Here is a 17,607-nt window from a genome sequence, read left to right on the forward strand (position 1 = left end):
TACTAAGGTCGCAGTCTTTGAGTATGCAGGAGTTTCAGTTGAAAAATGATCATCTGCAGGATATCTATTCCCTAATCTTGGGATTCAGAATGTTTGTGGATGGGGCCGCGGGGTAGAGGTGGTGGTCTCTCTTCGTAGACTTGATAATATTTCAGTTGAGAGCCCTCAAAAGTAACTGACTGAATACTTGAGAAAATTATGTCTGTCCTGTGTTTATAAAAGAACAAAACTACACTAGTACTTTTCATACGATTGTCGGACTGACCTGTTTTATCTAGTTTGTCCTGAAAACTTACTGGGCTTAATAAATCAGTTCAGATAACGTCGAATTTTTAAAACTGATGTGTTTCAAACATGAAGTTTATCGTTTAATCCTGAGAATCAGAGGTTGAATTTGTTCATAAGTCACAGCTTAGTATCCTTTGGATCAGCCATGCTTGTCAATATCGCATGCTTTATTTCCAATAGTCATTGTTTTTTGTAATGGGTTTTGAATGTCAGTAGTGTTATTGATTTTACACTTGTGTCCTGAACATATATAAAGATTTTATTTGTTAGCAGTTTTTGTTCTTGTAAACGTACCGTAAATTCTTGTTTTTTAACAGCTTTGTGTGTGAAGCAACTAGAACACACACAACTTAGGAAACCATCCCAAGTGTTTTAGAATATTATAAACCCATGTTTAACAGTGATCCAAAGATCTTGTTGTCTTGATTTTCTAAGTATGCATTGTCTCAGTGAACAATTTTTAAAGTGGCGAATATTTATCTTAGCCTTAGAAATGTAGTGAATGCCCAAAGAATGCCAGGATATCAGTTATAAGGATGTTAAATCAGTAAGAACAAATCAGTTAATACACTTCAAAGCCAAATACAAATGAGGCCCGATTTCCTCAGTTTATTACTTGCCTTTAACATAATAACCAATTCATTTCAACATTTGTTGCATACTTAACCATTTGGGTGCTTCATTATCCTGGTAGATAGGACAGAATCCCTACCTTTCTCCTTCCTAGGTTGACCTGTATTTTGGTGACTTTAGAGTTGGTTCGACCTTGAGGGATTTGGTGTGTAGGGGTAGGAAGGTAAGGCTGTCTTGGGTCAGAGGTTATAAGCATGAACAAATGTCTCGTAGTGTGAAAATGCAAGGCATTTTCAGAAACTGAGCAGTCAAGAAGCAGAAAGTGTGCTGGTGGAGGGAAAATCCAAGTACTGAATCGGAAAGGAATACTTAAAAGGGACCTGGTGGCCAAAAGGCCTTACATATCATGCTAAGGAATTTGGAAATTAAGATAAAGAGCTAGGGTAAGAGTATATATCTTAAAAGTTCTCATCACAAGAAAAGAAAAAGCTCTGCGTGTGGTGACAGATGTTAAAAAAATACAAATAAATCATTAAGTCGTACACTTGAAACTAATATAATGTACCTATTTTTATCAAATATATCTTTTTATCAAAAAAGATAAAGAATTAAGGTCAGTTTCTTTGTTGTTTTTGTGGGAGGAAATAGCTTAAGTAGAGAATTAAGATTAAATCTGTTTTTATTTCATTTGCTAATCTTAGAAAAAAAGATTTTTTGCTACATGGTAATAGCATTTGTAGATAAAGACTGAGCAGTCATTTGGGTTTGTGATTTATTCTTTAACCCTACGTAAACTAGTTTGCCTTTTTAATGTATCTCTGTGGAATTCTACAAATGGTGAAAAAGATACAGGTCAGAAGTATTAGTATGAAACATCACAGAAGACAGAATTGTAAAATTGAAATGGCACCTTGATATCTCTTACTTCAGTGGCTATCAAACATTTTTCCAAAAAAGTTGTGTATAGAGCCCCATTAGAGAAATAGTGGGGGAAAAAAGCAGAGAGGGTAAAACAGAGATGGAGGTCCCGGTGTTTTTGGAACGCAGTCTGAAAAATACTTAGTCCACTTCTCCAGTTTTACAGATAAAATCAAGATCCAGAAAGGTTAAGAGGGTATGTTTTCAACTATTCCTGTATGAGCTTTGTGAGCGGTACAGTTTTGTGTGCTTCTTGTTCACTGCTATATATTCAGGGCCTGGAACAAGTTACAGGTGTTCAGTAAACATTTATTAATTGAAGCCCAATTCAGTCTTCCTAATTCCATGTCCAATTCTTTAACTGTTAACAGACACTAACTTCGACATTGTTTGAAAAGGGTTAGGGAATAGAAAGGTTCAAGGCAGAAAATTAAGACTTCATTATCACTTTTTCTTGTCTCTAGGTTTAACATGCTTTTCCCGCTTATTTGAAAATACAGTTTGACGTCTTTGAGTCTGTGAAATACTTCCTTTAAACTTCCTTCCTTGGAGTTGTATTTCTGTACTTCAGTTTTTTTTTATTGAGTAGCATATGGGCTTTTAGAATTATTTGTATTTCCAGATGAAGCGTTAGTTAAGTATTTTTAAACTTTCACTCTGCCTTTTGAGAGTCTTTCCAAAACTGAGTCCTCATATGAGAAAATTGAGTGAAATAATATCCTGGTAATGATGTGTAACTCCAGAATTTTTCCTAGTTGACTTAAATTGAAAGGGGTATTTCTAAAGTTTTTTTTTTTTCCTGGGGGTTGCCTGGATTTAACAGCAAACAGCTGCTTTTTAATACTCCTTTTGGGAAGCAAATAGTACTTATTTTGGAAGTGTGTTTTCTTCCTTTCATGTGCCTTTTCCAAGAATAATACTGCTGTTTTATTTTAATTGTCAACAATACAAGAAAGATGAGATAGTAATGGGAATTACTAGCACTTGTAGTGGAAGATGTAGACAAACATATCATCCACTAAGCAATGCTATCTGATCAGTTATAGAAACCCTTCAACTGTGAGAGCACATGCAAATTTAAAAATGGTACAACTCTCTCTAGTGTGTCTGAATTAAGTTCCTTTTGATCAGAGCTGCATCAGTGTCTCAGGTTTCAAGCCTGCCATTATAGTTAACCAGAAGCATCAGGTCCTCCTGTGAAAATATCACCGTGGTGTGATAAAAGTATCTGGATGCATAATTTCCTTCTAACCTGATTAGTTATCTCTTAAAAAATATTCACTCCTATATAAATAAGTATCTTTTATCTGGCTGTAAATTTAATTTTTTGTTGCTGTATGTATTGCTTAGTAATTTAAAGTGTCTCCTACTCCACTCCCTACTCCTCTCCCCAGGTTTCTGACATTATCTGTAATAATTTTTACAAACCACATTCATAGCCACTGATCTAGAATTTCAGCTAACTTCATCTTTCTAATTCATCTGTAAACCCTGAGGTTTTGATGCTGAAGATGTTGAAATAGAACAGATTTTGAGTCAATTTTCAGTGGACTTTCCTAGAAATGGGAGCATCTTCACAGTCAACACTCATGTTATATATATTCAGGCCTTGGGGAAGCCACTGCTTCCAGTAGGCTAAGCAAACTCAGAATTGTCAGAAGGTGGGGCTAAAGAAAAGGTTGTAGGCCTGGGGTTCTGTGGAGAAAGTTACATATCTCTGAGCTTCAGGGGATAATTTTACATTCCTTGTAGGGTTGAGAGAATTACAATAAATGAGGTACTACTTTTAAAGCACCTCGTACTTAGCAAAATGAGATGCTTAGCAAAACGAGTCCCATTTCCTGCAGAACACCAGGATATAAATGCTTAGGACACCAGAGCCCCTGTGAGTTTTCCTTCTCACAATGACAAGAGCTTTTACTTTTTGCTAATTTTCTTTTCTGACTTCTGGTCATCACCCTTCCTGGTACTAACAGTTCCCAGTGGGAGCCTGCCTTAGGCGCACATAAGTGAACTTGGCTTCATATTCATTCTGCTTTTGAAGACTAGCCATGAAAGGATCTGTGTATAGCCAGCAACCCTTGCCCCTTTCTTGAACTTACGGCTCAACCACTATTTTAGTCTTCTTCTTATTTTCTTACACTGACCAGTCCTCCCTCTCTCCTTCCCACACTCTTGGAAGGTTTCCTGTAATAGGCCCTCTACCTCAGCCGGCTGGCTTGTTGGAAGGTGGATTTAATCAGTTTTAAGTTTTTTAAAATTGTATGCCAAAAGCTGCTCATAATGGGAGCTAAGGGAATGCAGGATTAAGTAGGAAGGCGAAGATAGTAAAATGCCTTGCCTAGGCAGTGGCCATGTCTTAACTTGCTTGTTTTTCCTAGTATTTCTGAGAAATGGGTACTGTGAAATGAACTTTGGAACCTGCACTGCCTGACTTAAGTACTTACCAGCTATTTGAATTTGTATGAATTAGTGACCTTTTATGTCTGTAAAATGATGGCAGTGATATTTCATAGGATTGTTGTGAAAATTATATAAGATTATATACAGAAAAGCAAAGTATTTGGCAAAGTAGTAGCTTCTCAACTAATACTGGTTTTCTTTTTGCCCCTTCACTCTCAACAATCATTATGATGGCATCTGAAGAGATCAACTGATGTTGTTGCAGGAATAATCCGTACTTACTGCAGTGAAATTTCATCCAAATGGTTGCATAGGCTGTGTCTGTAGGCTATGTCTGCCAGGAGTGATTGGGAAGTTACCTTTGTAGCTATTAGACTTCCATCAATTTGAAAAGAATAATCTGGGCATCCGGATGTGATTGGGACTTTCCATTTTTTAAATTACTAAGATTTCTAATCACAGATTCCTTAGGGATGTGCTTGTCTCTTTGTATGTGTATATGTATTTTTTTTATGTTCATAAAAAAATCTGTACTTTAGCAATATTACTGATATTTTATTGGCAGGGGTGGCATATTCAAAATGTTCAGTAATAAGCACTGTATTTAATAAGTACTACTCATATTGACCACTGAATGGATAACCACCTTGACATTAGAGCAGGATTCTGTAAGCCAGTAGTAATGTGCCAGGCATTGATCGGCATTAGTCCTTTAATTGCTGGATCATGAGGAGGTCCTGGGGGTCTGGGGCAAGAGGCCAGCATAGTGGGGTGTAATACGGGAAGCAGGGTCAGGGATGACTATTTATCAACTGGTTCAGAAGTATTTTATTATTTTCAACAAGGATAATTGTTACAATGCACACTAACTGGATATCAACCCACATCTTGGTAGTTCAGTGATGAATGAATTACGTTCTTAGATCTTAATCTGCCTTTCCAAGTTAGTGTGAATGTATCTGAATAAGATAAGGAAATTGTACTTTGCTGGCCTTGATTATCTTTTTTTAAAAATATTTACTAATTTTTTAATTAAGTTATTATTGATATACACTTTTATGAAGGTTTCACATGAGAAAACAATGTGGTTACTCATACATTTACTCATATTATTGATGATCTTTTTAAGATAATGAAAGGTAATCTGAATGAAAGCTAATGGTTATCTGTATGATGGGTATATGAGTGTATACACGTCAAAATTCATTGGGCTGTACACTAAAAATAAAGAAAATATTTGTTTCATTAGTCTTTTGTGCCCATCATACAGATAACCATCAAACATTCTCACTAATTTTTCCCCCCTTCATCTGTTTCACCCATCCCTCTCCCTTCTCTCCTCTATGGCAGCTACCAGTCTGTACTCTATGTTTGAATCTACTTCTGTTTTGAAACAAATACTCTTGATATTAAAAATTTTGCTTCTCTGTCATGAGGGCCAGGGTAATAAGGAAACTAATTTATTAAAGAGAGCCTATGATTAATCTTTTGTATAATGAGTAGACATTCCATAAGATACTTGCTTTGTACATTTTGATTTTCAATTCACATTTGCATAAAGCAGGTATGGAATCAATTTTCTTTTGGTGGGAATCTAGTCTCTGGAAGGAGGTTACGTTTCTGAGGCAGATAAGTCCTTTGGGTAGATCTTGTGATAATAGTCTCACTAAGGAAGGCATAGATGCTTATAGAAAAGAGACTACCTCTAGCTGGTATATGATGATACTAGCTCAAACAGCTAAGCAGCTCCATTGCAAAGGTATATACAGTATCTGTTAAAAATCTTTTACTTCTTAAGTCACGTTGGTAACTTAGGTCAAATGAGTTGATAATGTATTGGAGTAATCTGTTTCCCTCTTTTTTGCAGACATACCTCACTTAAACTAAGAATGTAAAATTCTTTCAGAGATTGTATTTACCCTGAATTTTTGTTTTTTGATGGTTTATTTGTTGAAGCTTTTTTGTGAGGCACTTTATTTGACTATTTGGTGGATGCAGTAATTACTTTATTGATTTTAAGACACTTTTTTCACATTTTACTTCTGAAATTGGGGTGCCTCTTAGAATTGGTGGAATTTTAGAACTGATTTCAGTGAAGTGGAAGTCATGATACAGTTGTATGAAACCTGCCATTGACAATCAATTTGATAGGCAGAAGAAATGTCCCCTAAATAGGTCCCCATCCTTATCTATGAAACTTTTGCAGCTGTGATTAAGAATTGGGGAAATTATCCTGGATCTGGGTAGGCCTGATATAATCACAGCAGTCCTTATTAAAGGGAAACCTGAGGAGTCAGCCAGCAGAGAAAGTAGTGTGACCATGGAAACAGAGGCTGGAGTGATGTGCTTGACATCACACACATCTTTGAGGAAGGGGCCACTAGCTGAGGCATGCAGGCAGCCCCCCGGAAGCTGAAAAAGGCAAGGAAATAGAGTCTGTCCTCAGAACCTCAGAAGTAGCCGGCCCTGCCTGGCACCTTGACATTAGGCCGGTGAAACTATTATGAACTTTTGACCTGCAAAGCTATAAAGGATTGAGTTTGTGTCACAGTGTTCAACCACTAAGTGTGTGGTAATTTGTTACAGTAGTAATAGGAAACTAATACACCTAGTATGATTTTTTAAAAAGTGTCATTATCAAAACAACTTAGATGTAATGAAATACAGTAGATTTTTACATCCCTTTTGTATTAAATGCTGCTCTTATATTTAAATACTACAGAGTAAAATGTGTAAAAAACCAAAGTAAAAAAATTCATACCTTTATAACCTTTATTGTACTAGGATTTAAATTATATAGTAGGAGCTTCTAAAGTTTTGTGTTTGTCTCTTTTAATATATTGGCCTGTTGATACATAGTGATGAGGTAAATGCCTGGTACAAAAATATTTTATGATTATTTATTAGGCTTAATTTTTTCAAATATGGTAATGGTTCACACTGAGCCAAGACACTGTATGCTAAGCCTTAGGGATATAATAGAACTGAGGCAAACTAGACCCATGTTTTTCACTTATACAGAGCTTACAATTAGAACTCCTTGTGAAACGTGCGGTCATAGTGGTCCAAGATACTGGAGGTGCAACATTAAGCAGGGATTTACCTGCAGGGTTAGGGAATGTTTTCTAGAGGAAGAGCTGAGCTGAAATCCAAAGAATGGGTAGGAATAAGTCAGATGAAGGGGATGAGGGGATGTTTCCAAATGCTAGGTACAAGGAAGAGCCTATATGAAGGGCCAGAGGGGAACAAGCAGCATGACTTGAGGAAAATTTAGCATGGTAAGTTAGAGTGTGTGTGGAACGGTGTAATTCTCAGCCTTTTCATACTCGTGGCTACTTCAGTGCTAAGTCTTGGTGGCATTCTTAAAGGAATTAAACTTTGAACAGTTGTGTGTAAAGAAAGTATCACATATTTTTACCCAACTCCCTCAGAAGCCTTTACAAGGCAGCTTAACTATATTCTGCCTTAACCAACCTCTTTGATGGCCTCTGGTTGCAGAACTCCAGCATAGAATCTGTCCTAATGTGCTGTGGCTTCTTTTTTTGTGGCAAGTCTACCTCTTCCTACCAGGTCATAATCCCACTTCTCTATAACAATAACAATAGGCATCCGTAGTTGTAGCAAAATTATATTTTATATACTTTGTACAATCAAACTTGGCAGAACTGCATGAAAGACTTAACGTGTAGCAGTAGGAAGGCATAACTGTTGAAAATCATTAGAAAGGGGAGTCCTGAGCAATGAAGCAGGAGAAGTAAGGAGGGGTCAGACCACGAAGGGCATTTGCATTAGTTTTCTCTTTGCTGCTGTAACAAATTACCACAAATTGGTGGCTTAAAACAACATGAATTTATTATCTGTAGTTTAGAGCTAAAGTACAGGTGTCAGTAAGGCTGCATTCCCTTGTAGAATCTTTAGAAGAAATTCCATTTCTCTGCCTTTCCAGATTCTAGAGGCTGCCCATATTCCTTTGTTCATGGCCCCCTCTTTCCATCTTCAAAGCTGGCAGCATTACATCTCTCAGAGGAGTCTTCTGTGTAGTCACATTTCTCTTTGACTCTGTTCCACCTCCCTCTTCCTTTTTTAAGGACTCATGATTATGTTGCACTCAACCTGGATAATAGAGGATACTGTCTCTATTTTAAGGTCAGCTGATTAACAACCCTAATATTATCTGCAACCATAGCTTCCTTTTGCCATGTAACTTAACATAGTCACAGGTTCCAAGCATTAGGACATGGACATATGGGGTGGGAGAAGGCCTATTCAGCCATCCACTGTCACACAGGTGATGTGAGACATGAACTTGAATTTTTTCTTGATGGCAGGAGAAACCATTAGCGCTTTAAACAACGACATGACATAATCAGATTTGCTTTTTAGGAAAAACATTCTGGCTTTGTGTGCTATACTCATTTGTCAAAAAATTGTGTCATATAATCAGTTTAGTAGGTCATTTCCAGTATCTTTTTCTATTGATGTTTTAAGAATGTCTTATTTTGCAATAATTTTAGATTTGCAGAAGTGATTCAGAGATAGTAGAGAAAATGCAATAATACCCTTCACTCAGCTTCCTCTAAAGTCTTACTACATGTTTCTCTCATGTCTTAGCACCTTATAACTATGGTACACTTATCAAAACTGAGAAATTAACATTGGTGAAATAAAATTAATTAAACTACAGATTTGTTTATTTTTTACCAGTTTTTCCAGTAACCTTTTTTCTTTCCCAGATCCAGTCCAGGATATGATGTTGCTTTCAGTTGTCATGTCTCCTTAGGCTCCTCTGGTCTCTTGACAGTTTCTTAGTTTTGTTTTTGTTTTCATTTTTTAGGATCTTGATAGGCCTGGTTGGTTATTTGCAAACAGTTCCTCACTTTGGGTTTACTGATGCTTTCTCTAATAATTATTAGACTGGAGTTAAGACTTAAGAAGAATACCACAGAGGTGAAGTGCCTTTGTTGTATTGTATCATGGGTCCACAATATCAACTTGTACAAGAACATTTTACATTCTTTTGGCATGTTAATGAAAGATTCCTATTAGACTTTTTTCCTTTTTAGTAAATAAGTTCTGTGAACTATAAATAAATTTATTAACTATATAAACTGTAAACTATAAATACATTTAGTAACTAAATTCTGTGAACTTTGGTAAATAAATCAGGTAAACTATGACCATGTAAAATGTCCTATAAAAAAGGTAATTATATGCCTGGTAAAACAGTGCTCCCCAAGTACTCGTTCTTTGTATACTTCTTGGAATTACAGAATTGTGGGTTTATTTTTTCCCTTACAGCTTGATTGTGTAAATTCCCTTTGTGCCTGCTATTGAATATGTATTTATATGAGCAAAAATTAAGATTCTACTACATTACTTAATTGAAATTGGAAACAGTAAAGGAATAGAAGCTTTATTCATCTTTTATAAACATTTTTCTATTTTTATTTTTATAAATTATGATAAAGAATACAATGGTACTTTTGTGTCAGTGAACTTGAAACAGATTGTGAATGTGTGTGTGTGTGTGTGTGTGTGTGTGTGTGTGTGTGTCTGTGTGTACTTTTTGTTGTTCTTATCTTTTCATTTGAGGTAAGGCACAGATACCTATTTCCTTCCACAAATTAGGGAATTATATTCTAGGATAAAGTTTTGCCCTTAGCTAGAACCAAGACGAATTACACTGAGACAGTTAGCTGTTTGCTGGGCTAAAGAAAGCCAGCCAGATATTAAGGTCGTGAGGGGCAGCAGATCTTTGCTGAAAAGCATGGACATGAGCCAGATTACTTGATTCAAATCCTAGCCCTGTTACTTCTTAAAAAGAAGAAAAAACAAGGTGCAAAGTTACTAAAAGAAAGGAAATAATCAAGGTCAGAGCAGAAATAATTGAGATAAAAACTAAATAAAAGAGAAAAGATCAATTAAGAGCTGGTTCTTTGAAAGATAAAATTGATAAACCTTTAGCTAGACACATTAAGGGAGGAAAAAAGAAGACTCACATCAGAAATGAAAGTTACAGTCAACACCACAGAAATACAAAGGATTACAAATGATCACTCTGAAAAATTGTTTGCCAAACAAGTGAACAAAGAAAAAAATAGATCAGCAGTACAGAAGAGACCAGAAATAAAACCATTTATATATGGTCTATGCTATACTTTTAAACTGTTAAACTTATTTATTTTATAATTGGAAGTTTTTAAAGTTTCTCTTTGTTTTCTTCACCTATTTTACCCATCCCCCCATCCCTATGGCAACCACCAGTTTATTCTCCATATTTATGAGTCTATTTCTGTTTTGTTTTTTTTTTCTTTTTGGATTCCACATATAAGTGAAATCATGGTAGTTGTCTTTCTCTGTCTGACTTATTTCACTTAGCATAATAACTTCTAGGTTACATTCATGTTGTTGCAAATGGCAAGACTACATTCTTTTTTATGTCTGAGTAGTACATCATATACATAGATATCATATCTTCATTATCCATTCATCTGTTGGTAGACACTTAGGTTGCTTCCATATCTTGATTTTTGTAAATACTACTCCGGTAAACATAGGAGTGAATATATCTTTTCAAATTTGTGATTTTGTTTCTTTGGGTAAATTCCCAGAAGTGGAATTACTGGGTCATATGGTATTTCTGTTTCTCATTTTTTCAGAAACCATCATAGTGCTTTTCATAATGGCTGCATCAGTTTATATTCCCAGCAACAGTACACGAGGGTTCCCTTTTCTCTAGGTTCTCACCAACACTTGTTATTTATCTTTTTGTAACTTGCCATTGTGCCTGGTATGAGGTGGTATTTCATAGTTTTGATTTGACTTTCCCTGATCATCAGTGATGTTGAGCATCTTTTCATTTGTCTGTTGTTTCTTTTCTAAGAAAAAATGTCTCTTCAGTTCCTCTGCCCATTATTTAATTAGATGGTGATGATTATTATTTTTGGTGTTGAGTTGTATGAGCTCTTATATATTTTTGATATCAACCCTTATCAGATGTATCATTTGCAAATATATTCTCCCTTTCAGTAGGTTGCCTTTTCATTTTGTTGATGGTTTCCTTTGCGGTGCAGAAATTTTTAGTTTGACCTAGTCCCACTAGTTTATTTTTGCTTTTGTTTCGCTTGCCTGGGGAGACATATCCAGAAAAGATTGCTCAGGCAGATGTCCATGAGTTTACCATCTATATTTTCTTTTAAGAGTTTTATGATATTAGGCTTTACATTTAGGCCTTTGATATATTTTGAGTTTACTTTTGTGTATGGTGTAAGAAAGTGGTGCAGTTTTCCCACCATCATTTATTGAAGAACTCTGTTTTCCCCATTGTTTATTCTTACCTTCTTTGTCATAGACAAATTGATCATATATGAATGATTTTATTTCTGGTCTCCTTTTTCTGTACCACTGATATATGTGTCTATTTTTGTGCCAGTATCATGATGTTTGATTACTGTAGCTTTGTACGATAGTTTGAAATGAAGACTCCATTGTTCTTTCTCAAGATTGTTTTGGCTACTCTGGGTCTTTTGTGGTTCCTTACACATGTTCGGACTATTTTGATCTGGTTCTGTAAAAAAATGTCATTGGTATTTCAATAGGGATTGTACTAAACCTGTAGATAGCTTTGGGTAGTAAGGACATTCTAACAATATTAATTCTTCTAATCTGTTAGCACAGTATATCTTTCCATTTATCTGTGTCGTCTTCAGTTTCTTTTGTCAGTGTCTCATAGTTTTCTGAGTACAGGTCTTTCACCTCCTTGGTTAAATTATTCCTGGTTATTTTATTCTATTTGGTGCAATTGTAAATAGGATTGTTTTCTTAATTTCTCTTTCTGCTAGTTCATTTTTAGTGTATAGAAACACAACAGATTTCTGTATGTTGGTTTTGTCTCCTGCAACTTCACTGAATTCATTTATATATTTTTAATAGTTTTTTTGGTGGAGTTTCTAGGGCTTTCTATGTATCATGTCATCTGCAAATAGTGACAGTTTCATTTCCTCCTTACCAGTTTGAATTCCTTTTGTTTCTTTTTCTTGTCTGATTGCTATTGGTAGGGCTTTCAAACTAAGTTGAACAAAAGTGGTGAGCATAGACATTCTTGTCTAGTTCTGCATCTTAGAGAAAAGATCTTAGAGTATCTTAGCTGAAAGCTTTTTACTACTGAGTATGATACTAGTTCTGAGCTTGTCATATATGGCATTTATTATGTTGATGTTTGTTCTCTCTATACCAACTTAATTGGTATGAGATATTGTTGTTTTAGTGGATATAAGTGGATATTGAATTTTGTCATGTGTTTTCCGCATCTATTGAAATGATTGTATGGTTTTAGTCTTTCTTTATGTTAATATGATGTGTCACATCAGTTGATTTGCAGATACTGAGCCATGCTAGCATCCCTGGAATAAATCCCTTCTGATTGTGGTGAAATGATCCTTTTAATGTATTTTGATTTTTGTTTGCTAATATGTTGAGGATTTTTGCATCTCTGTTCATCATGGACATTGATCTTATTTTCCTTTTGCAGTGTCTTTGTCTCATTTTAATATCAAGGTAATGTTGGCCTTGTAATTTGAATTTGGAAGCATTCCTTCTTCAGTCTTTTGGAGTAGCTTGAGAAGTACAGTTCAGTAGTATTTACCTATGAAATCATCTGGTCCTGGAGACTTTAGTTTGTTGGGAGTTTTTTGATTACTGGTTCAGTTTGTTGCTAGCAGTCGGTCTGCTCAGATTTTATTTCTTCCTGAGTCAGTCTTTAATTATTATATAGTTCTAGGAATTTATTTCTTCATTTGTTCAATTTGTTAGGAAACAATTTTTCATAGTGATCATTTATAATTCTTTGTATTTCTGTGGTGTTGATTGTAACTTTCATTTCTGATTTGAGTTCTCTTTTTTTACCTTGTTGTGTCGGGCTAAAGGTTTATCAATTTTGTTTTATCTTTCAAAAAACCAGCTCTTAGTTGATATTTTCTCTTTTATTTAGTTTTTATCTCATTTATTTCCATTCTGATCTTTATTATTTCCTTGCTTTAAGGAACTTTGGGCCTTGTTTTTTCTTCTTTTCCTAGTTCCTTTAAATGTAAAGTTACATTGTTTATTTGAGATTTTCTTGTTTTTCTGAAGTAAGTCTGTATCACTATAAACTTCCCACTCGAAACTGCTTTTCCTGCATCCCAAATATTTTGAACCATTTTGTTTCTGTTTTGATTTGTCTCCCGGTATTTTTTTAAATTTCCTCTTGATTTGTTTCTTGACCCATTGGTTATTTAGTGACCAATGTTACTAAATGTTAAAGCCTCCATGTGTTTGTGTTTTTTCTAGTTTTTTTTTCTTATAATTGATTTCTAGTGTCATAGTGTGTGGTTGGAAAAGATGCTAGGTATGATTTTAGTCTTCTTAAATTTACTGATAATTGCATTGTGGCCAATGATGTGACCTATCCTGTGAAATGTTCAATGTGCTCTTGAAAAGAATGTGAATTCTACTTTTTTGGGTGGATTGTTCTGTGTATATCCATTAAATCTATCAGATCTAATATATCATTCAGTGCTGCTGTTTCCTTACTGATTTTCTGGCTGACCATCTATTCATTGATGTAAGTGGGGGTGTTAAAGTACCCTACTATCACTCTGTTACTGTCTAGCAGTCTTTATCAAGGTAATGGTCACTTAAGTTCAAATACAATTAACAGCACTACGTTTTTACTTGTTATCCTCTGTGTTTTATGTATATGATATAATTTACATCTTTCTGTGTTTCCCTTAGCTAATTTTTAAGATATAACTGATTATACTACCTTTGTCTAACCTTCATGTTAGCTTTGAAATGATTCATCTACAACCTTTCCTACGTTTGCTTTTACTAGTGAAGTTTTTTCCTTTCATAACTTTCTTATTTCTAGCTAAAGCCTTTTTCTTCCACTTAAAGACATCCCTTTAACATTTTTTTTTGGAGAGGGCATCTCTCATATTTATTGATCAAATGGTTGTTAACAATGATAAAATTCTGTATAGGGGACTCAATGCACAATCATTAATCAACCCCAAGCCTAATTCTCAACAGTCTCCAATCTTCTGAAGCATAACGAACAAGTTCTTACATGGTGAACAAGTTCTTACATAGTGAAAAAGTTCTTACCTGGTGAACAGTGCAAGGGCATTCATATCACAGAAACTTTCGGTTTTGATCACGCATCATGAACTATAAACAATCAAGTCAGATATGATTATTCGTTTGATTTTTATACTTGATTTATATGTGAATCCCACATTTCTCCCTTATTATTATTATTATTTTTTTTTTTTTAATAAAATGCTGAAGTGGTAGGTAGATTCAAGATAAAGGTAGAAAACATAAGAGGGCAAATGTAGATGATCAGGTCTGTGCCTATAGACTAAGTATTAATCCAAGCTAGACAAGGGCAACAAAACATCCATGGATGCAGAAGATTTCTCTCAAAACAGGGGAGATGAGGTTCTAAGCCTCACCTCTGTTGATCCCCAATTCCTCACCTGATGGCCCCCGTGTGACTGTGCCTGTCTTAGGTTGTTCCTCCCTTGAGGAATCTTACCTGTCTCTGGCTAATCAGTCATCTTCTGGGGCCATAAAGGGAAATGTAAAGTTGCTAAGTGAGAGAGAAGCAATATTCTTTGAAAAGGTTAGCTTTTTACTTCTTTGCAGATTTATGCCCTGTGGCTTCTATGCCCAGCATTTGTCTTGAGGTATCTTTAACACTTGGAAGAATTATGATACTCGGTAATTTTCGATATGAGGCACGAATTCTACTAAAGGGTTGTAATTAGGAAGGAAGAAGAAAAGCTATAGAAGTAGCAGATGGAAGAGAACATGGAAAGATTGATTATATTTCTTTGACATATCTTCTTGTACAGTAACATAAGCATGTATAGGTTTTAAACTACTAATTAAATTACGTACACACATTAACATAATAGGAATACAGCTACATAACAAAAGCAGACCTACAATTACCAGCCATATCCAGTGAAACCAAGAAAACCAGTTAGGTACCCTAGGCATTTGTGAAAACTTATCAATGATATGATGGATATTGTCTAACTGAATTTGAATAGTTTGAGAAAAATCAGACAAATTAAAACAACACATTCCTGGGAACTGTTCACATCCCATATGTTCTTTTAACAGTAGATAGTCTATAGTCAGACGATTTTGGAGCACTGCGACTTGCACTTCTCCTAATTCTTGGTTGAGTTCCGACAATATAGATACAGTCAAATTTGTTGTTTTACTGTATGTACAGGCCAGCTTAGATATCTCCTTTTTCATTCCAATGGCAAGTCCAGGAACTGGTGGCATGAATGCAGCTAAAACTGCAACAGTGCCAGGATCTTTGTTGAAGTTTTTTGATGATCATCTTCTGGAATGACTCTTTCAGAGGATGTTGATGTTGGAAGTTCTTCTTCGTATCGTATGTTAATTCGTTTTTTGGGTAGCCAAATTAGGCTTTGATCCTCTGTATAAACACAAACCCTTTGCCCACACTTTGATATGACCTTTATACCATTGTGAAGAACCTATTGGAGATCACCACCCAGGAACTGCTTTTTTTTTTTAAGAGAAATGAATATTATCAGAAAAATGTACTTCTATAGCTGATCATCTGACACCCTTTAAAAGATCAAAATTAAGGATATGTAAAGCATGCATTAATCATTGATTTGCAGTTAGTTTTATCCTATCAGGGAGTAATCCCCCTTTTCTTTCTCTTTTTTTTTTTGTTATCATTAATCTACAATTACATGAAGAATATTATGTTTACTAGGCTCTCCCCTATACTAAGTCCCCCCCCTATAAACCCCATTACAGTCACTGTCCATCAGCATAGCAAAATGTTGTAGAATCACTACTTGTCTTCCCTGTGTTGCACAGCCCTCCCCTTTTTCCCACCCCCCACATTATGCATGCTAATCATAATACCCCCTTTCTTCTTCCCCCCCTTATCCCTCCCTACCCACCCATCCTCCCCAGTCCCTTTCCCTTTGGTACCTGTTAGTCCATTCTTGGGTTCTGTGATTCTGCTGCTGTTTTGTTCCTTCAGTTTTCCTTTGTTCTTATACTCCACAGATGAGTGAAATCATTTGGTATTTCTCTTTCTCCGCTTGGCTTATTTCACTGAGCATAATACCCTCTAGCTCCATCCATGTTGTTGCAAATGGTAGGATTTGTTTTCTTCTTATGGCTGAATAATATTCCATTGTGTATATGTACCACATCTTCTTTATCCATTCATCTACTGATGAACACTTAGGTTGCCTCCAATTCTTGGCTATTGTAAATAGTGCTGCAATAAACATAGGGGTGCATCTGTCTTTTTCAAACTGTAGTGCTGCATTCTTAGGGTAAATTCCTAGGAGTGGAATTCCTGGGTCAAATGATAAGTCTATTTTGAGCATTTTGAGGAACCTCCATACTGCTTTCCACAATGGTTGAACTAATTTACTTTCCCCCCAGCGGTGTAGGAGGGTTCCCCTTTCTTCACAACCTCACCAGCATTTGTTATTGTTTGTCTTTTGGATGGTAGCCATCCTTACTGGTGTGAGGTGATATCTCATTGTGGTTTTAATTTGCATTTCCCCTTTAACATTTTTGTGAGGCTGGTTTATTGGTAATTAACTCCTTTAACTTTTGTTTGTCTGAGAAACTTTTTCTCCCTCAGTTTTGAATGGTGACTCTGCTGGGTAGAGTATTCTTGATTGTGAATTGTTTTTTCCTTTCAGCACTTTGAATATACTACTCTTTCTGACCTGTAGAGTTTCTGCTAAAAAATCAGCTGATAGCTTTGTGGGGTTTCTTTTGTATGTAACTAGTTGCTTTTCTCTTGCTGCTTTTAAGATTCTCTCTTACCTTTAATCTTTGACATCTTAATTATCATGTATTTGTTGTGGACCTCCTTGGGTTCATCTTGTTTGATGCTCTTTGTGCTTCCTGGACCTGTATGTCTGTTTCTTCCTCAGGCTAGGGAAGTTTTCAGCTATTATTTCTTAAAACAAGTTTCCTTCCCCTTTCTCTCTCTCTTCTCCTTCTGGGATCCCTAGAATATGAACATTGGTATACTTGATGTCCCATAGGTCCCTTAAACTATCCTAATTTTTAAAAAAGATTTTTTCTTTTTGCTGTTCACCTTGAGTATTTTCCATTACACTGTCTTCCAGATCACTGATTTGATCTTCTGCATCCTCTAATTTGCTGTTGATTCTCTCTAGGGTATTTTTCATTTCTGTTATTGTATTCTTCAAGTCTGATAGATTTTAAAAATAATTTATGTCCCTTTGTTGAAATTCTCACTGAGTTCATCCATTCTTCTCTCAATTCTGATGAGCATCTTTATAACCATTACTTTGAATTCTTTGGCAGGTAGATTTATTAATTCTCTTTTGTTTA

At 35.5% G+C, this 17,607-nt stretch overlaps 1 protein-coding gene across 7 annotated transcripts in view; it reads left to right on the top strand.

The window, feature by feature from the left end:
* The window catches only part of SEC24B (SEC24 homolog B, COPII coat complex component), a 117,670-nt gene that overhangs the window by 1,040 nt on the left and 99,023 nt on the right, over window positions 1-17,607 (top strand). The gene's annotated exons all lie outside the window — the stretch shown is intronic.

Source organism: Manis pentadactyla, chromosome 5 (assembly GCF_030020395.1).
Source record: "Manis pentadactyla isolate mManPen7 chromosome 5, mManPen7.hap1, whole genome shotgun sequence".
In the NCBI taxonomy this organism is placed as follows: Eukaryota; Metazoa; Chordata; class Mammalia; order Pholidota; family Manidae; genus Manis; species Manis pentadactyla.